Source organism: Camelus dromedarius, chromosome 29 (genome assembly GCF_036321535.1).
Source record: "Camelus dromedarius isolate mCamDro1 chromosome 29, mCamDro1.pat, whole genome shotgun sequence".
In the NCBI taxonomy this organism is placed as follows: domain Eukaryota; kingdom Metazoa; phylum Chordata; class Mammalia; order Artiodactyla; family Camelidae; genus Camelus; species Camelus dromedarius.
In genome coordinates, this window is record NC_087464.1 from 10,016,400 (window position 1) to 10,040,650 (window position 24,251).

A 24,251-nucleotide genomic window follows, 5' to 3' on the forward strand; every position below is an offset into this window, starting at 1 on the left:
AATTTATCCCTTCCCACTCACTTCCCCGCTGGTAACCATAAGTTTGTTTATTATGTCTGTGAGTCTGTTTCTGTTTTTCAGATAAGTCATCAGTGTCTTCTTTTTTTCTTTTTTTAGATTCCACATATGAGTGATATCATATGGTAGTTTTCTTTCTCTTTCTGGCTCACTTCACTTAGAATAACATTCTCCACGTCCATCCATGTTGCTGCAAATGGCATTATTTTATTCTTTGTTATGGCTGAGTAGTATTCCATTGTATAAATATACCACATCTTCTTTATCCAGTCATCTGTCAATGGACAGGGATACATATCGACACAGATTTCCTATCACCATATAAAGGAAATCACCTGCAAAAAAAAACATGTATTTCTCTGGTGCTAAATGTCTAGCACAAAATGTAGCAATATAAATATAAATGTGTCTCTGTGTAGGTCTATTGCATTTATCCACTTGGAGTTCATTGAGCTTTCCAGATTTGTAGATTTATGCTTTCATCAGTTTGGTAAGTTTTCAGCCATTATTTTTTCAAATAATATTTCTTTTTTCCCTCTCTCTCTTCTGTTTCTGGGACTCCCACAGTGCTTATGTTGATGGGCTTGATAAGGTCTCAAAATCATCTTGATGATGATTCTTTTTCTTTCTCATCAGATAATTTCAGTTGTTCTAACTTTAAGTTCACTTATTCTTTCTTCTGATTGCTCAAATCTGCTGTTGAAACTCTAGTAAATTTTTCATTTTAATTATTTTTTTCAGCTCCATAATTTTTGCTTGTTTATTATTTAATAATTTCTAGCTCTTTGTTGATATCCTCATTTCATTTATATGTCATTTTTTCACATTTCCTTTAATTTCTTGACTATGTTTTTTTTTGGACTACTTGGGCATATTTTAAACAAGTTATTTTAAAATGTTTGTCTAGTAATTCTAATGTCTGAACTATTTTTAGTATGGGTTCTGTCAATTAACTACGTTCCTTTGAATGGGCCGTGTTTTCCTATTTCTTTGTATGGCATGTGATTTTTTTTTTTGTTGTTGAAATTAGGCAATTATAAGGTGGTAACTCTGGCTGCCACTTCCCCAGGGATTGCTGTTTTTATTTTGTGTGTGTATATGTGTGTATGTGTGTATGTGTTTGATTGATGAAGGCTGTATTAGTCTATGTGAGGCTTTTCCAAATTATTTTTTCAAACACTATTTCATGTCCTGTATGATCACTAAAATCTTTGTTTGTTTGGCCTATGTTCAACTAATGTTTTGATAGAAATGTCCTCGAATGCCAGGAGCTCTTCCAGTCTTTGCAGATTGATTGTTCCTGGGTGCTCCATCAACACTTACTCAGGTCTGCGCTAAATCTAGGGGTCAGCCCAAGGTGAAAGCTTAAAATCTTCAGAGGACTCTTCTGATCAGGCACCTTGCCTGGGTATATACTCAGTCTTCTAAATTCCTCTTTAAACATGACTGCTTTTGAGTGTTTGAATTTCACTCATTGGACTCCAGCTTCTCCTCCCAGCTTTCGAAGGATGGTTTATTGCAAAGTCCACTCATAATTCCTGGCTTCACAGAGTCACTTTGTAGCTTTTATAAGCAGAGCTTACTGTTTTCCTGCCTGAATTCTGAATTATTCAAAATAGAGGTGAGCACCTTGTGTTAGTCTTTGAGTATCACCCAAACAGGTTGGAATAGATAGCCGTAATAATTTGCTGGTAAGATCTAGTTTGTTGCCTCTGGTTCAAGGGAGAGAACTGGGAACCAGGCTGCTGCCACTTCAAAACCAGGATCATTGCTTTGCCGAGGGGTTCCTGGGGACAAGGGTGAGTTAGAATGATATACATTTTCCTACCACTTAAAGATGATTTTTTTTCCCTTTTTTGGCTGTTCACTTGGTTGCTGTAAGCCTCTGATTGTGTTCTAGAGCTCTGACAAAGCTGTTTCAGATAGTTTCTGCTTTTTTGTTTATTTATTTTTTTCTTTTGGAGGGACAAATGCTTGGAGGTTCCTAGTGCACCACTGTGTTTTCTATATGCATTTTTTAAGCTGCCACATTGCTGAAAACCTTAGACAAATGGGTGAACAAACCAGAACACTAAATTACATGAAACAAAACACAAGTTACAATAGCTTGAAAGTATTATCAGATTTAAAAATAAACCCACTAAACCAACGGACTTTTCTCAGGCTAGAACTCAACAATGTAGAGACTGACAGTCTTTCTCACTGACATGGCCCGCATGGCTTTATAAAGGGAGACGTTACAATTTCTGTAATAAAAATATTTGGTGTCAAAAGAGACATGGGCAACTAAGAATACAGGAAGTTTGTTGAAAAGTAAAGATCTACTCAGCCATATCTTTTTTCAATTATTTTTAAGACCGTAATCAGCAACTTTTGCTTGGAGAGTATTTTCAATAGATGCTCGAAGCAGAGTAAATGAAAGTTATGTGGAAATAGTCCATTTCAAGAAATCAGGCTTATCTTCAGAAAAGACAAGGAGGACCTAATACCAGTTGAAACAAGAGATAACATCAATATCTGAAAACTGTGCTGGTCAGGAACGTGTTATGCCATCGAGAGACTAAACACTTGACAATACATAAGCGACTCATTCAGATACACCGAGACATCTATTCCCTTTAGTCCATTAGCTACTCCAGGATGGTACTGCCACCTTCTCCTACATGCAGCTGAGGAGAACCAAAGTTTTACATGCATCAGGTTTAGCTGAATTAATTTTAATGACAGAAGACACTCTACCATTTCTTCTGGGGCACAATAACATCTCCCACTTGTTACAGACCCTCGAATCCAAATGCTACTGTTGGATTAACATTGATTGATCATTCCACCACTTGGGGGGCATTTTTTGTGTGCATTATCTCACACATATATAGTATTTTACTCCAATTTTAGAGAAGAAAAAAATTGGTTTAAAGACTTAAAGTCTTTTGACCAAACTCTCAATGCTAGTAAGTGATAATATTATTTATTGTGGGTCTTTTGATGAGAAAACCCAGGCTGAGAGTCTTGAAGGTATCAGATCAGGTGCCGTATCTCCCTCCATGGAACCTGTCTCCCTTCTTGTCTCTCTCTGTCCCTGACTGGCCACTTTCTATTTAACAGAAACCCATCTGCAGTTTCATCCCATTGATCCTAACTGACCTTCACAAAATTGACAGTGCTTGTTAGCTTTTCCCCTGTACCTTTTCTTTTCTGTCCCAAGCTAAACAACCCCTTGTTTCTCAACTACCCTCTGCAGGTGGAGCGCCATAGTGTAGCGTCACATACAAGGGGAACACGAGGCCTGAAACCGACAGCATCAGTTCTGGAGTTAGATTTCCTAGATTCAAACCCGGCACCAACACTTGCTCACTGTATGGTTATGAGAATGTTATTTTCCTCTCCTAGCTTGAAGGTAAAATTGATACCATCCACAGTGGGCTGTAATCTGTATGAAATCCTAGCACAGATTTAATACATAATTAATGCCAGTCGTTACTTGCGTCCTTCTTACACTTTTCTCATATTCTAGTTTCTCCTTTCCTCCAAAAACCTGGGACTCAGAATTATCCAAAATATCCCCAGGTTTGTCTGATGCATTTTGGGTACAGTGGGACTATTCCAGATATGAATACTTTATTGCATTCCCCACCCCCCGTCTAAGTTCCTTTGTAACCACATCTTTCCAATGACCTAAATAATGCTTACTTTTCAGCCCTTCGGTGTTTTGCTGTTTTAGCTTATGGATGGAAAAATAGACAGGCAAACAGATACAGGCAGCCTTGCTACTGCTGAGCCACATTTTCTTCAATCTATTTTTCAGAACTTGGATTTTGAAACTCAAGTACAAGTTCCTACATCTGTGTAAGTTTGACCTTTCTTTTTTTTTTTTTTTTTCAGTTTCACCTTCTTGATTTGAGTTCATTTTGGGTGTCAGTTCAGCTGTCTAATTTCTGATACCCTTATTTTTATGCCATCAGCCAATTCTATTAAGGTGCCCTTTATCTTCCAGTAAGTTTTCAGTAAAAACATGACAAAGACAGCTACGGATAGAGAGCCCTATTGTAGGTCATAAGTACACCCCTCAATGACTACGCCATTTCACATTGTTTACACAACACCATGGCAGATTAATAAAAGCTACATTTATTAAGGTTTATGTGATTTGGTTTATACCAATTAACCCTTTCAAGCATCACAAAGACCTTGAAAATTAAGTATCAATGTCCCTCATTTTGCTAATAAGGAAACGGTGTCATACAGAGGTTCCCAAATTTCCGTAAGGTCACTCAGAGCTCCGTCTTCTCAAACCCAACAGGATTTGTTGTCAACAGCAAATTATCACTAGTCAACAGGAAGGTTGACTCAGATGATAACTTACAGAATAAACCCCTTGCAGCTTCACCCCTTTTAAAGAATTACCTTGCTTTTCTGGCACTCTACCCTTTTGATCTATCACTGTATTTTAGAAATTGCTACAAAGAAATCCAAAGCAGTTTGATATAATAGTCAAAAATAAAAATATAGAAAATATCCTCATCTAATTTAAAGGATCTATTGCTGGGAGTTCAGTTTTCCACCATTTACGTAGATGACTTTCTGACACTGGGTGATTCGTGCTGTGGATTCTGGAAACATTGCACAAAACCATTAAGCCCTCTCATCGGTATATCAATGTAGGCACGTAGAGGCTCACTATGCCCTATTGAATTTAAAACCTGGTGATAATTTTATTCATAAGTGTTACAGGTGCCGTATGAATATTATTTTTCTTAATAGTATTTTAGAAACAATTTCCAAATTAAATCTGAAGAAGTATGGGAAAGAGATGTGCAAAAGTGAATCCATTTTCACTGATGCCTCATTTCAGACACTGATCGGGCGTCATAGGGGATGAGGTAGTTGTTTATCTACATGCTTTTCTTCTCTTTTCATTAATTTAATTTAATTCCATTTATATGTAACCCGAGAGTAGCGTTCTCCTGCAGTATGCCCACTCCATTTGTAAACTGAATTGAAGTCATCATCTCTGCTTTAATGGCTGTGAAGGACTGAGAAATTAATAGCTCTCTCTTGAATTAGTAAATTATATTTTTCCAAAGAGAGAAAAGTAGCTCATAAAAATAAGTGACTAGAGTCACTTTTCTTTTATTTTTATAACAAGTCTTTTTTTATGCTATAGTTTTAAGCCCCCTTTTACAATAGCATCTCACATTTATATAGTGCTTTATGCTTCTCGAAGCACTAGCATGTACATTATCCTATTTTATCTTCACGGCAACCTTCAGACTTAAGTAGAGAAGAGCTAAGAGGAAGCCTGTGTTACAGACTGAAGACTGAGATATTAAATGACTTTTCACAAAGTGGGCTGATGGACCTCCTGGATGTCAGTCTGGAATGTCTTGTGATGTTCCTATTTGCCAGGAATGGGCTGATAGAGAAGGCACTAATGGAAAAAGAGTTTCTTACTAGGATGTGAATCCAATGATTAAAAAAAAAAAGTAACATTTAAATTTTATTATATATTATATATCATGCAATATATTTATAATAATAAATTTTTATATATAATCACCAAATGCAGCATGTTCATAATAATAAAATAAGTGAAAGTCCTTAAGAACATTTTGTCTGAACTGAGGAAAACAATCTCAGTACACATATGCAACCCAAATATGAGGGATGAATCCATCTTCTGATTTGAATAAGTCAGTCTACTTCAAAAAGTTAACCTTTTATGCTGTTTATTTTTTATTAATATTTTAGTTTTATAAGGAAAAAGGAAAAAAAAAACACTAGTCTGCCTTTTTAAAAAAATTTTATTTTAATGTATTCCTCCATTTTCTTTAGCCACTATGTTTGCTGATTATACTGAGTACACTATGCTGCATAGAGTTCATATATATAGGTATTTATACCACTTCGAGATGACATACTTTGTGTTCAGAACTCACAAAAGCTCACGTATACGTAAATAAATGTCCAGTGACGTCTGCCAAGTTCAGTCATATGTAAACCTATTTGGGGTTTTCCTGAGTACCTATTATGCCCCAGACATCTTAAGTGAGGGAGTTAAATCTGGGCAAACACAGATGCCCAGTGTTTTCCCTCAGAAGGGAAATGCTTTAGCCCTAATGATAAAATACTATATTAAAAGGCAAATGAAATACTGTGTGAATATGAACAACAAAATGATTAATCTTTCTTGATCTATTCAGAAAGACATTGCAGAAGAGGGGCTATTTTGTTGAGTTTTGAACTGAGTAGGAGACTGCCTGGAAAATTGAAAAGCAGAGAATGACCATGAAACAGCTCAGCAAAGGCAAGGATGCTGGAGCCCCAACAGGAGGACGAGGGGGAGGAAGTGGGGACAGAGGTTGTTTGGGGGCCAGTTAATAATGAACCCAAAAGGCGAGGCTACGATATGTTAAGTTTTCCATGTGCATTGGAGAAACCATAAATAAAAGAGTAAATACAGAATTTGAACTAAAATAGCAAAGCGTTCCCAGTACACTTTAAGAATTTTGTGTGTATAAAGAATAGAAAGTCACTCAAACCAGCTTAAATCCCTTGACCTTCCCCAATGCACACACATTCACGCACACACCGAGGTCGGTTTCCTGCTGACCAAGGACACAGCGTGCAGTCAGGAAAACTCACACACGTCAAGGTAGAAATCCTGGAAGGCTCTCAGGAAGCCAGGATACCCTTGTTGCCTTCTCAGGAGCCTTGTGGGTCTGTGTTTGCAGCTGTCTCCACAGTTTTGTTCTCTTTCCCCACAGATCGTCTCCTCGACCGTGGCAGATGGTGGGTGCTCCACAGTCCCGAGTTTGCACGCCCTCTTACTTTGACTTCCGTGCAATGCGATTTGGGATAAGACACTCTGACTGAGCTAGGTTGGACCCGCTGAATAAAATGTCATAAAGTTGGCAGGGGATGGACAAGGTTGTCTTCCAAAGCTCCTTACTCTAGTTGAAGGAATGTGGGACATACTGGATGTTGGTGAAGAACATAGGTGCAGAGTCTGAATTGCTTCTGTTCACATCCCAGCTTCAACCTGCTTATTATATAATTTTGGGCAATTTACTTCAATGTAGAGATTATAAACCACATTACCGCCATCTTACAGAAGGGAATACTGAGGCACAGAGAAATTAAATAACCAGTTCAGTGCACTCATGGATCAGAGCATGGATTTGCAGAATGGCCCTTGAGGACAGACTCTTAACCACCAAGATATTCTAACTGTTAAGGAAACACATTAAAAGACCTTATTTTCTTTGCTAAGACATTTAAGAATATTTCTTTGCTCCAGTGAGGAGTTTTATCAGGCCGGTAACTATCAGTGACAGAGCATGGAAGGGAAAAAAAAAACGTTGAAAAAGAAAGTACTTAGTGTTTACCTAGAAAAATATAATTTCTTTGAAAGAAAACAGTATAATGAATATGTGTTGCATCATTTTCCATTTAAAAAAATTTTTTTCCTAATATTTGTCATTCCAGATGTCTCTTTCCAGGAAAATAGCCTTTGATATATTTCTAGTAAATGACTTGGCTAGCAGACCCTTTCCTTTACTCTCTTCAATTCCAGAAGACTAGCTCATTCTCAAATTCTGGATAATCGTGAAAATATTTAGGCTGGTTTTATAAGATTATTTATCTTTATGGCTGAAAACCCAGCAGGTGGAGAAAAATGAAGACAATTTGGTAAATAATGGATGCAGACATGACTTATTGTTTTGCTGCAATGAGAAATAAGCAGTTTATTATGTGACCTTTCTTCAAGTGCCTGTCAAGAACTCAGAAGTAATAAAGCTTTACTTGCAAAGAGAGACTGATTTAAAAAAGATATACACTTAAAAAGTTGTATCTCTTTATTAAAAGCTAATCTTCTGTTTATGTGTCCACAGAAATAATGAAAGTTATAATCCCCCCCAAAAACATCATTGTCCCCCACATAATGGACAACTTAGCTGCACTTTCTGATTGCATTTGGGGGTATACTTCTGTGAAAATGCATTAAAAAATAAGCTATTCTGTAACATACGTGTGTTTTTTCTCCCTTACAAAAGGTCATCTTGGATTCTGATTGTTTTTCTCCTTGTGGGGACTGAAGGTAGAAAAGATCTTTCGACTTTTAAGATCCCTTAGTGTCCAGCTTCAGGCTCGTATTCCTATTAGCAGACAGTCTTACCAGTTTCTTTTCAAATTATCAATGCCAGGATTTCACCTAATTAGAACTTTCTGGAGCTACATGTATATAATGGCAAGATATTAATTGATCATGCATATCATAAAATAGTGTTGTAGATAAGCTTCCATAATGCTGCATTAAACAATTTGGTGTTCCGAAAATATTTTGTTTTGTTTAACTCTCTTGGATGTTCTAAGTTTTTAAGATTATCCCCAAACAAGATGATGTTTTAAAAGCATAAACATTTCACACATGTTCCTTTTGTCGGGCCAAGTTTTTATTAAGATGTTTTTACATGGAACGTTCTTATTAAACATAAAAGCAGAAATGCTCTCTGAAATAAATACAACATTAATAACATAAACGGAAACACAAAAATTATAACGTAAGTTTACTTACTATAGCATATGAAAATAAACTATTTTCTATTGCTATCTTATTTGCTATGAAGAAAATGAGAATCTGTTTTATAGAATACAGTATTTTAAACGTGTATTTTCAGTCATGGCTCTGTAATTAGCAGGAATTATAATTACTGAATTATATTCCTACGTAGGAAAGTACTGATCCAGGAATCAAAATAATTGCTTGTCTACACACACACATACACACACACACACACACACACACACACAAAATGGCCACACACAAATAACAGTAAAATCTTTTAGTTTCTAAAACGTCAGAAAAGAGAGGTTGGCTTTGAATTTTATAAACACTAACCCCATAAACTTTTAAGTTTACCTGTAAAGCTCATAATCTAAACAAAAAGAAAAATCAGGAAAATATGAGTAGTCCTTTAATAAAATATGTTCGATGCCAGGTGTAGGTTTATTTTGCTTTCATGTTTTGATGTAACTATTTGGCTTTGGGTTTTGAAAGATTTTCTTAGAAACTGCATTTTAATTTCATTTGCTTGGAATAAACTGGGGGGGAAAAAAAGAAACAAAGAAAGAATAAGAAAAAAAAATTCCAAGTAATGTAACCTTCTGGAAATAAGTTACTGAGCTTTTAAAATTTTTTTAAGGAACACGTTTCATAGCCCTGTGTTTTCTTCCTGAAAATGATCAGGGTTTGAAAACCCTTCTCGTTTTAATAAGAGAGAAAAAAATTGCCTTATTTTCACTCAGAAGAAAAGCTTACGTTGCACTTTATTTGTAAACTAACTTGAAGCACTTGAAATAAATAATTCTTCTAGGACATCCGAGCTGCAACTGAAAAACAAAAACAACGACAGATTTTGTTGTGTGCTCATTTGTACCACCAGTTTTAAGTTGTGTGGTCAGGTATATTTTTGGCTTTCAGAAGAGATAACCAAAAATTGCATTGTGTGTGTGTGTGTGAGAGAGAGAGAGAGAATGTTTCTATGCATGCTTTCTCTTTACATACTGATAATTTCCTTGGTTAGTGTAACGACTAACATTGTAGGAAAGTCATATCAAACATAAATGAAGAACAAAGGAATTGACCAAAGCAATCTGGAAAGCAGGCATGCGAAATCTTTTGCATTCTGCAGCCATCTAATTACGGAAGAGGTGGCTTTGTGATACACTTTTTAGACCAGATATTTTAGGATATTAGAAGTTCAAAGACTGATAAAAAAAAAAATATGAGTTTGTTTTTGTCAGCGTCCTAATGCATATCAACTATTGTCTGTTGCATTTTTTTTTTAACACTTACCCCAAAACTGGTAGAATGAGGTAAAATGAGAATTATAGGGAAATTTTAAAATTGATGGTCAACTCATACTGTAGGTCTGTGTATTTCCTTCTGTGGTCTGTTTTTCCATACCACTTTCTTAAGGCACGTACAGGCACACGTTGTGACATCATATAAACACTGGTGTCATAGAGCCAAGCGAGATGTTCCTAAGTCTTTGCTTGATTTCATTCTTTACAACTAAACTAGAAGGAATGGGACGGATAGATCATTGCATTTATGTCACCAAGTACTTGTCTGTGCTTTCAGACGACTTTAAAGGATTCCTTTTACAAAATACAGAACTTAGAACTTAGCAACTTACACGTCTGACATTCGAGCACAGGAAATGGGGCTTGTCCCTTTCATATGTAAATTGAGTGACGTCCAGCCCTCCACCTTCTGCGGGTCTGCTGCTTATTACTTTATAACATTTCCAGACTGAAGGTGCAGGGGGGCTCACATTAATTTGCTTTCTGTTTGACTAGAGAGGCTTCCCTTCCCTCTTAGAGCCACTCTGGACCCACTTCATTTCAGCGTTGTTGTCAGTCACTTGAGAGGGATACGGCCTGTGGCCTGGGAAGAATAAACACATCATATATTAGGTAAAGCTGTGATGCACAGGGGTTGCCGAACGCCACCGCCTCTGTCTGAGGATGAGGAAGAGCTGGAAGTGGGAGTGAGATTAGGGTAGGAAGGATTAAGACCAGAGTCCGACCAGCTCTCCTGGAATCCTCCAGCTCAGAACACATAAAGTTGTTTCATTTTTGTCTCGATGGTCACTCTGAAACAGGGAACAGGACAGGGCCCACATTATTTCTTCCTCTTTCCAATGATTACACGTGGAAATGGAACAAAACATTGCAGAACTGACATCACAAGCGAACCCTGAACAGTTCAATCTCAACCTGTTTAAACAAACGGTCAGGAATTGACTGCTTTCTCTGAGTCAGCATTTGAATCCGCACATTTTGCATTTTTAGACTCCCAAATGCTCCATTTTATACATCTTTGAAAGTATGTATTTTTAAATACAAATTTACTTTTAGGGATGAAAAATAATTTTTTGTTGTTGTTCCAGAGATTACAAGTACATTTTTTTTTTTCTCCATCCACCTCCACCACTGACCCCAACTACAGAATGAATTAGTGAACTATTACATTTTCAAGTTGGGACGTCAATGAATTACAGCATTACTTAATGAGAAGTTTTAAAATTTCAGAAAAAGGAAGTTTCCCCCTAGAGGGCTGTGTTTTACTTTCCCGTACGCTCAACATCAATTTGTTCTAGCATCTCTGTTCTGCATCCTGAAGCTGCTGTCTGGTCGTCTGATCTGAGCACAAGCATTTCCACTCATGGTGCAGCTGGTTCTCAGGTGAGGCCGCACGGTTTATATTGAGAAGTAATCATTTCATACAGCATTAATACCGTGCGGCGTCTTGAGAATCTCAGCGGATGATGATGGACATCTTATAATTATCTCACAAGCCGTATGAAGCAATCATAGCTCACATCCTAACCGCGTTGCACCCTGTGCGTCTTCCTTGCGTTGGCTCCTCTCTGTCCAGGAATGGCCACCTCTCTGTTCCGTTCTGTCATCTTGGTTAAGGAAATACCGCCTGGCCTGCTTTTATTCCTTGTGAATGAATCAAGGGAGCTCCGTTGGTTCAAAGGAACAACCTGTTTATGAAATTACAAATTACGAATTAAAAATCTCCTATTACCTCCCCTAAGGCTACAAATCCAAGCCCTCAGGAGGGAGTCAGCTGCGATCAAGGACTATTCCGCTCCTCTGTTGTTGGCCTTAAATAGCTTAATGGCACATTTTTTATTTAATTAAAACAAATGAGAAAAGCAGAATAAGTTGAATTTAATGGATATGGTGTTAGATCATATATGTAAATAACACATTATAATGCGTATATCAAGCAAACTATGTGTAAAGCAGAAAGATACGCAAATATTTCTATACATTTAAATAACCCCAAAAGAACAGTGAGCTACAATGATGAGATCTACTTAGCAGGAACAATAACTAAACAGTCAAACAAAACAGATTCTCTCCTAGAAGAACAGAAAAAAAGTAAGATCGCAGAGAACCCACGTTTAAGTTCCAAGTTTTTGGCAGATGGACCAAGACTAATGTTCTCTTGTTTGAAAGCCTGGAAACTTGATTCACCATGATTCATAAATAAATATGACCATCCCTAATTTCTTTCTCCGAGTCTCTCCACATTGGGTGGTGAGGGTTATCTGGAGCCATCTAAAAGGGATAGGAGTAAACTGCATACCTTAAAATATACGCCACACACTCCTGTGTTTGTAGCATTTATTACCACGGTTCACATTTACTTATTGCTTAGATTATGCCAACCGCTGTGTTAAAAGACTTCTCCTGCATCTCGGGGTCCCAACCCCCCAGAGGTAGTATCTTCCAGCAATAGCCACGGAGTCATTTAGTTTTGGAAAATTAGAAAAAGAAAATCAGGTGAAGAAGTCCACGGACGCCTCTCCATGCTGACATAATCTTATCGACACTGCCAATGAGGTTTTATCAGCTTCGGGCATGAGGCAAATCTATCTTATTAGTGCTAAAACTAATGAAAGATCATCCTGACAATGATAATTAATTGCAGTTGTTGACAAGGACTCCGTTCCTCAGGGCTCCCTCTTCCGGGCTCGCTCTTGGTCTTTGGCTCTCCTCTCTCAATTAGACATATGAAAAGTGCGGCCCTCCCCTTTGAGAAAGCAGCTTTTAGATTAATCATATTATCTTAAGGTTCCAAATCTCCATGCCTGCGTGACCTTTCTTCCGTTAGAATCCATTATCTTAAACTATCACAATAATCCTGGCTTTAGGGAGGGAGAGAGGGAAGTGGAATCAAACCTAATAGATGGCAAATAAGATTAATCTATGATCTAAGTGCCGATTACACTTGGTCCTGCCCTTGAACACCCAGGTGTAACCTTGAAATTCACATCCACTAAGACACGGCAATTGGATTGAGTGTCCCTGAAGGCCTTAAGGGCAGCTGGCCAAACTTCACCCATTCCTCCCCACGCAGATCCCGAGCTGTCTCAACCTTCAACTCTTGTTTTTTTTTTTCACTTGTGGAATCTGGCAGCTGTGCTTTTTCATGTTTGTTTTGGGATAGTTCACATTTTTTAGATAAAATACTTATTTGGGGTCCTTGATTTTTGTTTGTCAGAAGCACCCGGCCATGGAGGGGATGAACTTTTACCTGGACCTCACAAGAGGAAAACAAATGATCCAGCTCCTCAAAATCTGATAGCTGCACCAAAATAAATTCAAGTCTTTGCCTCTTTCAAAACACTGACATAGTGATCCTTAAAACTACATATGTTTAAGAATAACCAAGAGGAGGGGAAAAAAAAAATCCCCTCGCAACATTTGTCTTCTGAACTCTGAGCTGATTATTTTTCTTCCACATGGCCTGAGGTCTCAGAGAGGACACTCTTTGGGAAGATGGAACATGACATGGGGAAGTTCGGGCTACTGGTGACATGGACAGGAAAAGGGCTTGTGCTTAGGGAAAACAACTTTCAGCCAAAGAGAAGTATCACATAGAGAAAAGGCAAACAAAACTATAGCGCATTCCCATTAAAAGTTGGCCTTGTCTCTTGAAATTCAAAGTTGACCGAATAGAACACGCTTTCATCGTCAATCTGTGCAGCGCAGACCTCAGAACGTATGGAAGCCGTGGGAAATAGGATAAAGTGAAACCCAGGTAAGAGTGAGAAGGAAAGGCAGGTCTAAGCAAGGAGTAACAAGTAAGTCTTGAAAAATGTTAGAGGTAAAGCTCGATGGGCAGAAAAAATGACCATTGCTTCTGAAAAAGATAGCAAAACAAAAAAATGCCAGGATGCCAGTTTAGGTAAAGAGATCCCAAGCCATTCTCATTAGTGTCAAGTTTATCTCAATATTCTCTCTCTGGAATATTCTCAACCACACCTTCTCTCTCCAAACAGAACAATTTTGGTAGGGCTTGTTTTATAAAAGTTTACTTGACTATTTTAACAAAAGTGAAGATGAATTTACTCTTGGTTCATGTCAGGACCTGCAGGAAAAGGACCTCAGCCCCATCATTCCTGAGTAGTCATTCTGGAATTTTGCTGTAATTTTATAACTTGATTCCTATGATATTAAAAATAAATTCAATCTTATCAGTAATGGTTCCTTTATTCGCTTTCAGAATTAAATTACATTTTTTTTTCCTTAATAGGTTTAATAAAGCAGGTCTAGAAATACATTTTTTTTTCAGGACCCACCTTTTGGAACCTTAATTTTGAAGCTGAATTGTTTTGAAGACATGGCTGGGACAAGATCTCGGAGAGAGACGGGACGCAGGATCTTTCGCTTGCTGTGTAATGTCCGATTCCCAATTTGCACAAATGTAGAAAAGGATATGGTAATAATTCTGGGTCGGTCCGGGATTGAGGATTCCATGACTGTATGTGCAAAAGTGTGTGATAATGGCTGCACAATTGGGCTGAATCCCAGTTCTGCTGCTTATTAGCAACGTGACCCTGGGTCAATTGCTTAATCACTCTGTACGTTAATTTCCTGCACGGAGAGTGGGGATATTAACAGTCCTGGTATTCCCCGATTTCTGAGCTTTACAGCATCTCACTTGGAAGGAAGACCTCACATTCGTATCTATTTTCGCAACTGAAAGAAATTTAAAGAGAATTTTTGCTTTTAGGGAAGAAAAAAAAAAAAAGGCGAAGAGGGAAACTAGTGTTCTGCATTGGTTTTGCAGAGAGCCCCTCTACAGCTGCCCCCACCCCGATTAGAGGGAATGGCACTGCCAGTCGCGTCTGAGCATCACGCCTGCTGTAGCTTCTCACTGTGTCTCTGAGCGTCTGTGTTTTATCTCCATTTATTTTTGTGCATCCCTTAGCAAGTTGTGTCCTTAGGTAACTGCTTCTTCAGTTTACATCATTTCAGTTACATCATTTCATAGGATCACTCTACGTTCAGATAGTGGGGAAACCTGGATTTACCTTATGGTGCTTTTAGGAGGACTTAAATGAGTTCAAAGAGGTGGATCTTGGGAGCTACTTGATATATAACTGTTTGCTATTGTTATTGTCCTTGACGTGGCCATCATGAGGGTCTCAACTGATGAAACTATTTTTGTTTTATTTACGTATTTATTTTGCTATGAACTTGAGGATGCTGCAATACATCAATGCAATGGGTTTCTTAGATTTCTGTAAGGATCATGGCTGGAAAAAAAGGGATTCTGGACACTCTGGTTAAAAACACAAAGGATTCTTCGAGGCTGCCTTTCTCTTGTGTGTTAGGACGGCAGCGTTTTGACTGAACGTAGGAGCCCTTGTCAGCTGTCCGGGGAGGGTTAACTCACACCTCGGCAGGAGCCTCATGCCATTAAGTCAGGGAGAGTAATGAAATTTCATTTAATTTGTCAGGAAGAAAGTGCTAATGTTAAAAGGCATTTAATAAAAAAGGGAGAGATTCTTTGAAAGGGAGTCCTTAAGTAATTACTTCAAGTGTCTTAGGTCTCCTCACCAGAATATTTACATTAGTGTCTTACAGAGCCAGTGTGTAATTAAATTAGTACAGCATTTACATTCCTGGTCTCTCTCTCTTTTTTTTTTTTTCCAAGGAAGTGTGATTTTATTAATAATCCTCCTTAAAAAGAGAGAGAAAATGATTTGATATAATAAAACTTGATGTTAGTTTTCTTTTTTTTTTTTTGAAATAGTTTGAGAGAATTGCTGGATGAAAATTACACGTGTGCAAGTGTGTGTGTGTGTGTGTGTGTGTGTGTGTGTGATGGGAAGGAGGGCTGCTTGCAGCCTGGGGTGGCCGTGCTCCTTCCATTGCCATTTGGGAGGGTGTCATCTTTCATCTTCTCAGACCTGCCATGGAGAGTCAGGTCAGCACCCACGGGCTGCCAGCATATGGCGGTGGGTAGCCTTGTCTAGCTAGGGTGGGTCCTCTCTCCAACTTGTCTGGGAGGAGAAGATGGATAACGGTGGATGTGTGAGTGCAAGGAAGTCCTCCTGAAGCAGGGCGCGGCTGCTCATCCTCGTCACGGCTCCCGTGTGCACGGGCAAGCACAGTGCCATCACCACCCGCTGCTGGAGAAGAGAAGTCATGTGCCAGGAGGGGTGGGCAGCCCACGGGGACCCCGGCCGGAGGGATTTGCACCTCCACAGTAGGTCACATTAAGAAAAAAGGTTCAACATTTCTTTGGAAGTAACCTGGTGGCATGTCCAAACTGATTCGTGAAACATTCTCACACGTGAAGCTGTGCACAAACATCGTGTGAATGTTTTACTTTGATCAAGTCCATCTTCCATGAGGGTGTAGTAATATGAGCATAAGTTGCTGAGTTGAACACAAGATCTATAAAAGGAGATGTTATAGATACATCTCATAGAGTTGAGTGGAAGATGAAAGGAGGTCGGGTTATCAGAAAAGCCTATAAACGCTAAAATGCTCATAGTCTTAGCTATTATTATAACTGCAATCAAAGTGGTTTTACTAAAATGCAAGTCTGATCCTGTCTGTCTCTTTTTTATTGTCATCCAATGGCTTTCCATGGCCCTCGGTAAAAGCCTGAACTTTTCAGTAAGCCACGCATTGTCTCTGCTAATTTCCAAAAGGCATTGTTCATGAATCGGCTCTTCAGAATATCAGGTCTTCAATGTATAAGAACTCCCTCGCGTCTGGATCTTCACGGATGTTTCTCCTCTGGAGCTGTGTAGCCCAGTACATCAGCCACTAGGCTTTTTAAACTGTAACTAGGAAAGGGATACATTAGGAGTTGGGGATTAACGACACACATTACTATATATAAAACAGATGAACAGTAAGGACCTACTGTATAGTACAGGGAACTATATCCAACTTCTTGTAATAGTCTATAATGGAAAAGACTCTGAAAAGAAAATATGTGTATGTATGTACATGTACAACTGAATCACTTTGCTGTACACCTGAAACTAACATTGTAAGTCAACTACATTGCAGTAAAATTTTTAAAAAATATTGTAACTAAAAAAAATAAAATTAAGTAACACTAAAAACTTACTTTTTTGTGTGCACTAAACACGTTTCATCACTCAGTCATCATGGTGCGTGACTAGCGGTCACCATGTTAGAAAGTGCAGCTCTGGACCATCCCAGCTGAGCAGAGAATCCCTTTGGACATCACAGGTCTACACTGGTTAGGAGATCACTATCTTACAACTTGATTAGATTTTTCAGCTTAGCTATCACTTCCGTAGGGAAGTCTTTCCTATCTCCACCCCATGCCTTAAAGAACAGTCAGACTGTCCTTTCCAATATCCCACCATATGGAAGTTGCCTGGGTGCTCATCTGAGTTCCCTGATCATCCATGGGCTCAGTGATGTCAGGGGCTTAACAGAATATTGAACAGTATCATATTGTTCCTTTAGAGAGCAAATCATAACCAAAGTATCCATTGAGTATTTACCAGGTGCCACTCTATGTACTTTATATGTATAATCTCACTTGCTACATAAGTAAGTACTGTTCATCTCACTGAGTACATAAGTGGGGACTACCGGTTGTCTCACCAGGGCAAATGAAGAGCCCGAGTCAGAGAGAGGTTACTCACTAGCTCGGGTCTTGCAAATATTAAGAGGAAGAGTGTGTGCGAGTTCAGGCAGCCTGATCGCAGCACTAACCCTGCAAAACTCCCTGTGGGTCACACCCACGCAATTTTGTCCAAAGAATGTGGAGCACCCAGGGACGGGCATGAAAGCAGACAAGAGTTACCCTTTCATAACATCACTGTGTTTTCAAATTGTACCAATTTCCCCCCCAGCCTGACTATCTAAAGGGTTGTTTTCTTTTAATAAGTGCTTTCAGCTCTATTTCTTCAGCTCTCAACCGGAGTGGGGATAAAGAGGGCGTAGAACACCCTCTCTACAGTTAAGAAACCTAAGGTTCAGAGAGGAGAGGCACGATGAAAGGCTGGGGGCTAACTCTGCAAAGTCAAAGTCGAATTCAGGCAGCCTTGGCAAGTCTTCAACTGATACGATGCACGCAGGCAAGGCATCCGAGTCATCGACTTTGATTTTTCTTGGCTCTAATGTTTCGTTTTCTGACTGCCCAAGTCATGTTCATTAGCAGTATCATTGCTTTCTCAGCTGCCTGTGTTACTGATGTTAATTGTTAGATAATGAAATAAGCAGACATTGTTTTCAACGAATTAAGACGCTGTCTATAATTAGGTCCCCACTCAGACCTTAAGCTTCATGACTACTGTATCATGACAGCTATTAATACATCAATATTTTAGTTATCCTCATAGACTATTATTATTATGGCTGTTGTTTTTGATACCACAAAAAAGCTTCTTATAAAGCAAATTTATTTAATACAAACTTTTCATTAAGTGGGATTCTCATTACGACTGAATCTTAAGATTTTAGGTCTTATTTGCAGTGTCCAAATCCATGAATAAATAGGAAAATGAAGGATTCATTGGGTCCCCAGTGAGACTACATTCTATTTTGTTAAAAACTAAAGTGTTAAAATGGGAAACTTTATATTCTGGATTTTGTACATTCAGAGGATTTAATATGAGCCTGCAATGCTCTCTGAACTTTACGTATATTGATCCATTTACTCCTGGTAAGAAATCACTATGATTATTATCCTCATTATACAGACAAGAAAATTGAGATACAGGACTATAACAACTTGGCCAAATCACAGAGCTGGGATTTGAACTGATGCAACGTACTTCCAAAGTGCACTTCTAAACCGCACTGCCCTGTATCACCTCCCCACCGGCAGGTCCAGGTACGGACATGAAAGTAGATACAGAAGTGTATACATACAGGAAAAGTTAAGAATGACCTTTCTCAAGAAGCAGGAAGAGTTGAAAGGTCCTCCCATGTCTTTATTTGAAGATACCATCTATGTGCCAACACATTTAAAAAAAGAAAATCGGGTGCCCATGTCTAAATAGGAAGTACGAGAAGGGATTTCTGGTAAAATTTGGCAAATTTACCTGGTTCGATAAAGAAGGATATTAGTAAGAAAATTTTCAAAATCCATTTTATACTTTTTTATTGTGCAATATAACATCACTTTTGTTCAGCAGAAGCAAAAATTTCAGTTGATGTTTAGAGAATTGTTCTAAGTTGATGTCACTTAAGTGAATTTTGATCTGTAAATAACCATCTGTATTTGGCTATTATCTAATATTGGTCCACATAAAGCTAAATTTACAGTCTCTTTTCCCAAACATAAAGGAAAAAAATGAGTGAAAATAAGGGAGCTGAAAAATATATTCCCAGGTTCCTATTAACAGCAGCTTCAACCAAAACCCAGGTGTAAGATTTTCCTCCCCATCATAATATTATCACTAATGACATTTTACAAATGCATAGATTGTATGTAAACTTTCTTCAGAGCAATTTTTAAAGAGGGTACAGTGGTTCACCCCGGCATTTGACCATCTTAGTTACTTTGCAGGACAAACAGAAGATCTGACCTGATCGGGTCGGCTGGAATCTGGCCTTTAGATGGGAAGGAATCGAAAACGGGAGAAGCTATGGAAAAAGTCCATTGAAGTGAAAGGAAAACACATCTCTATGTCTGAAGACTCTGAAATAGCTAGGGAAAAAAAAAAAAAAAGCAATCAGTGTTTTTGACTCGAAAGCTTATTCTAAGGAAGGAGAAGAAAAGAAAAAAAAAAACAGCAGACCACTTTGCTTTTCAAAAAAGAATGCTTTTTGAAAAAGTAGCATTCCACGGAAAAACATAAAACAGCGGAAGCTTTTAAACACAATTCAAACAATTGCTAACATGATTTAAACTTAAACTCCCGGCAAAGGAAACATCAAATGATCAAAAATCGTGTTTGCTGCCTTTTTAAAACAACAACAACAAACACACACATATTGAAATGGGGAAAACAGATTCAGAAGAAGTGATTTGTAAGGATGTGGTTAAAACTATTTATATACGGGGTTCTATTTGTTTTACAGCTAGTGGCGTCCGGACAGCATGAAAGGTTATCTTTGACAAGGTTTTAGCTATTATTTTCTTCCAGTGAAATGGTATTTCTTGAGAAAAAAAGGTCTTTGGAACAAAATAACAATAAATCCTGATTTAGATACATAAACCTGCCATTGATATCACATAATATCAGTGTTCTTTCTCACTCGATACAGGCGTTTTAAAGATAAATGGTAAAACTGAACTGGAAATCCATCTGGCCGGCTGCCTGCTCTAATGAATAACCCCACTTTGGCGCGTGCAATGTAAGCAGAAAGTTCTCTCCCGGCCTCTTTCGTCTGTCATGAATCTACGGGACAGCCGACATAATATCTGGATGGCAACGGTGTGCTAACAGTGCGGTGACTTCCATTTTCTTTGCTTTCTATTGATTTTCACTTAATAACTGGCGAAATACTAAACGTCCGCCCTGAGTACCTAATAAATCCTGCCTGAGCTTTTTATTGAGGAGAATTTAATAAAAACAACCATTGCGGCTGAGGGATTTTTCTTCTGGACAGAACATAGGGGTAGGGGACAGCGGGGTTGGGGCAAGAGGAAGCCATTTGATTTTTTTTTTTTTTTCTTTTTTTAAGGAACTTTCTCCCCTTTGGAAAAGCATTCATGTCAAGGATGCCTGTGTGTTTGCACTGGGTTCCTGGGAGAAGATGCTCTAAATTGTGCAGGCTGGCGGTCTGGTGAACAGGAGGATAAAGGGACGCAAAGACTTGGCAAAAACCATCTTTCTGATCCTCTGGCGTCCTCTGGTACCTGCTTTCAAGCTTCAGCCAAGGACTTCCTCATTGTTGCCAGTGGCTGTCAAAAATCTATAGGAATATGCATTTTACCAATATATTTCATTCTTTGGGGTTTCATCTAGAAATTCAAGCCTGACATGCCTGCTGAGCCCTCAAGTATTTTACATAACAAAAGACATGGTAAGAATCTGAAGGGAGAGGGCACAAATTATTCCATTTAGGGCTAACTTGCAAATTCACTTTTGGGGAAAAGAGGTCTATTTGAGGCTTTGTAAAGCCCAAAGAAAATTGGAAAGCGTGAGCTTTGCAGCCCTCACCATCTCCCTCTACATACACTTCCAGAACAATTTCCATTGTTGTGTTACGTGGTCTTTTAGAAGCATTTCACAGCCAGGGCTCCCCGCTCCCCAACCCTTCACATTTTAATTGGTTTTGAGGTTATTTTCAAATCACTGGGCTTATTGAACAAGCATTTTAGAATCTCCTTCTGTGTAGACACTCATTCCATTCCATTCTCCATAAAATTTCTAACCAAGAATCCACGTATTTAGAAAAATAAAAAATAGACCTCTATATTTTTTGAGTGAAGTTCTTTTTAAAATAAAATCCATGGATCCCTGGTTTGGGTAGCAACGTTATAAAAACCACAGTCACTGGAGCAAAGCTGGCCATGATGTGACCACTTGTCAACAGACGCATGGCAGTTTTTCCTGCAGAATATGGGGCCAGCGGCAGTGTGACATAGTGCAGGTTAATGTCGAAGGACCTTGATTGAAATCCTGGCATTCCTTCCGCTAAGGCTTGGTTACTTTATCTATGAAACAAGGGTACTATTGCCCAACAAGCATGGCTGACATCACTTTGGCAAAAGTCAATAAATGTCTGGGTGTGGACACAAGATGCCCATTTATTTCTCTGTGGTACCTCGATAGTGAGTAGTGGTTAATCAGGTGGGTTAGGGTTTGAAATTGGCAAACCCCCAGAAATCCGTCCCCTTTTTTTACCCCTCCACAGTTTATAGCTGACTTAATTCTTCTGAGCCTCCTCATTGCTAAAATGGAGCTCATCTCAAAGTTTTTCAAACTGTGGAAGGAATGAATGCATATTAAGTGCTTAAAAGAGTTCCTGATGTAAATAAACCGCGCACTCCAGGTGATGATGACATGTCAGTGTAGATTCCTCACTTGTAACAGACGTGGAGGATGTTGGGCGTGGGTGAGGCTCTGCGTGTGTGTAATGGGGCATGAGAGAAATCTCCGTACCTCCCGCTCAGTGTCACTGTAAGCTTAAAACCGCTCCAGAATATAAAATCTATTTAAGAGAGAAAGAGAGAGAAGAAAGAACACCTACAACAAAACCAAGAGTTCTTGCCCATAGAAACACTCAGTAATGTTTGCTTTTATTATTTACAAATATTGCTTGAGAATAACGGAAATCAGGTTGTGAATCTTTACAGAACCTCCTGGTCATTATTCTGATGTGACTTTCACTTAATTTAGGTATTGATGTCTTCTTATTAATCCCAGTTCTGGGGGGAGGAGGAGGGTATTTGATCCTTTCCTTGTCCACTTCTTACTAAACATAAAGAGAATTTAGTAAAACCTTGAACACGTTCTCACTTCTGATTATCTTTTTAGAGGAGAGGGTTTTTGCATTTGGATTTTGGCTCTGTTTCTTAGATTCTTATGTAACCTAGTCTGTTCCATTCTCAGCAGAATATTTCGGTTCTAGCTAATCAGAGAAGCTAACACGGCAGAAAATCCAGCAGGACGTGTGTGCGTCCCCGAGTTGAGTTTTGGGGGAGGTCATTCCAGACTTGAAACTCAGGGTTTTCTGGGTGCTGGGTGTTTGTTTCCTCTAATAGGTCCACCTGAAGGTGTATTGCTATTCAGATAATGTCTTCCACTGCTCAACAAAAGGTTGTTGTACTGAGCTGTGATTGTGACAAATGATTTACTATTAGGAACATTCTGTAATTATTGTTCGGTGGGACCACAGACCGATACATCATTAACATGATAGACGGCCTTTTATATCAGCAAAAATAACTAAATTAATAAAAATGGCTTCATTCCAAACCCTGTCAGAAAGCCAATACTCAGAACAATCAAGTATCAGGGATACCTGAGAAAGCCATAGTTTATACCCCCCAACAAATCATGTTTTATGCATCAGTCATAAAATATTTGTATATATAATCTCTATAATATGGATCTGTGTAATGGAACAGGTTTGTATAGATACCAGCTCTGAACAAAACATAGAAGGTATTTAAATATTTTTCTCCCAAATGATTCAGATGGAAATTTATGCTTTTATGCAATTGAATGGCAATTTTAAAATATTAGAATCTGCCTAGGATGGCTTTTCTTTCAATTCTCAAGCATCCGGGAATATTTTAATGAGGATCCCACAGACTGGCATGTCTTTCCTTGGTCTTCCTACCTTCCACTCTTCCTTCTCTCTTTTCTTTTCATCAACAGACTCCTGATTTCTGCTTTCAATACTTAGCCTCATTTTTTTTTTTTTACTTTTTCACACAGAATGAAATATTAAATATTTCATGATGGAAACAATTTTCCTACACCAAAGCATCTAGAAGCCTCCAACAAAGCTATACTCAAAAAAAAAAAAAAATCTCTCTAGCACCTGATTTAAGGTGTCTGAAAGAACTGACATGTCAGTAATGATATTTGCGAAGAAAGTTAACATGGCGGCATTTGATGAAATTAACTGATTGTTGAAAAATGTGGACCCTGCTTGCTTTGCCATTTCTGTTCAGCAGAGGCTACCAGAGCTGGGGAGCTCCAGGAACATGGTCTGACTAATTCCCTACCGTCTTCCATTAGCGCTGTGAGGGAGCTATCTTTGCTGCCACCCTACAGAGAAGGACACCGAGACTCAGGATGGTCAAGGACGTGTCTAAGTTCTGTCTCCCCTTGACGTTGCCACCACACGCACACTTGAGTCTGTGCTGAAAACCAAGACACACCGAAGTTATCGCTGATCAGCTTTGCCATCTCAAACAGCTACTGCTCCAAAGAAATAAAATCTACCACGGTATCTTTCAATATCTCTGCTCATATTGCTGTGATTCTTATGTTTAAAAAATGTACTAACCATAATACGTGGTATGATTAAGTAAATAAATAATTAAATTTCGTTAAAAATCTAGGTTGGTCAAAAATGGAGTATTTTTAAGAATGCTATATATTTTTTCAGCATGGGGTTAAATGCAAAATGCCGTTAGTCTTGGATAAGCACTGGATAATTAAGACGTCTGCATCACCCTTCAACATTGCTCAATGTGTTTGAGGTATGCGCAACCATATGGAAGAACACAATAGTTGGCCAAGAAAATGCAGGAGATATTTAAACTGAAGACTGGGGCAAAGAAATCCAAAAGGAAAGAAGAGAAAACATTTATAAAACTTAAATGAACATAACTAGTCATACTTTTATGTTTGAATGACTACTTATGTAGGACATTATTTCAGAGCTAAAGGTATGAAGACTGGCCGGCAGTGTTGCTTAGAAACCTACCACAGATACAATTAATTGCCTTGTTT

General features: G+C 38.5%; 1 long non-coding RNA gene across 1 annotated transcript; it reads left to right on the forward strand.

Annotated features, from left to right (window-relative positions):
• The first annotated feature begins 13,376 nt into the window (after positions 1 to 13,376).
• LOC116149333 (uncharacterized) lies at positions 13,377 to 20,264 on the forward strand. Its single transcript, XR_004132911.2, has 3 exons — positions 13,377 to 13,642; positions 14,177 to 14,279; positions 20,101 to 20,264. It is a non-coding gene; the product is annotated as an uncharacterized LOC116149333 (long non-coding RNA).
• The last annotated feature ends 3,987 nt before the right edge of the window (positions 20,265 to 24,251 follow it).